Here is a 633-nt window from a genome sequence, read left to right on the forward strand (position 1 = left end):
GTCGTCGTCGCCCTCCTGGTAATCACCGGCGTCCACTTCGCGCAGCCCAGGCCTCCTTGGGGCTCTTCTCGCGCTCACCCAATAAACTTCGGGCGCCTCTTCGGTAACTGCGGTCACTCCTTCCTCGGTCGGCAACCGAAAGGTCACCTTTTTCCGATTCTTTGTTGCGACGGCCGTCGCGACCGGGTCCGCTATTTCTAGAGTTTCTCTCGCCCTTTCGCGTAATTTGTCCCTTATACCGCGAGCTTCAACCTCGAAATAGCGACGGGCCCAGCTCACACCTCGATCCAGGAACGCCACATTTTGCGTTCCTCCCACATCAATGAGGTATTCGCGTAGCGACTCCTCGTCCAGACAATCTACGCCCTCCTTGTCCCGTAACGGTGGAATGTCATTCCCAGCTCCATCGCTCGCTAAGGCTCTCGGGCCTCTTCGATGAGGACTCTTTTCCTCTTTCCATTCCCGTTTAGGAGTTCGTATACTCGGTTGCGAATTATGGAACGCCATCTAAACGGCATCGTTCCAGCTTCCTTTTCGGGGTTCCAAGAGACCGAGGCGGCAGTTCCATCGAGTCCTACACACACGTTCCGCATGGACTCGCGCCCTTCCTCGGCTCCCATAGGCACCTCAGTA

Source organism: Phytophthora parasitica (genome assembly GCF_000247585.1).
Source record: "Phytophthora parasitica INRA-310 unplaced genomic scaffold supercont2.297, whole genome shotgun sequence".
Classification (NCBI taxonomy): Eukaryota; Oomycota; class Peronosporomycetes; order Peronosporales; family Peronosporaceae; genus Phytophthora; species Phytophthora nicotianae.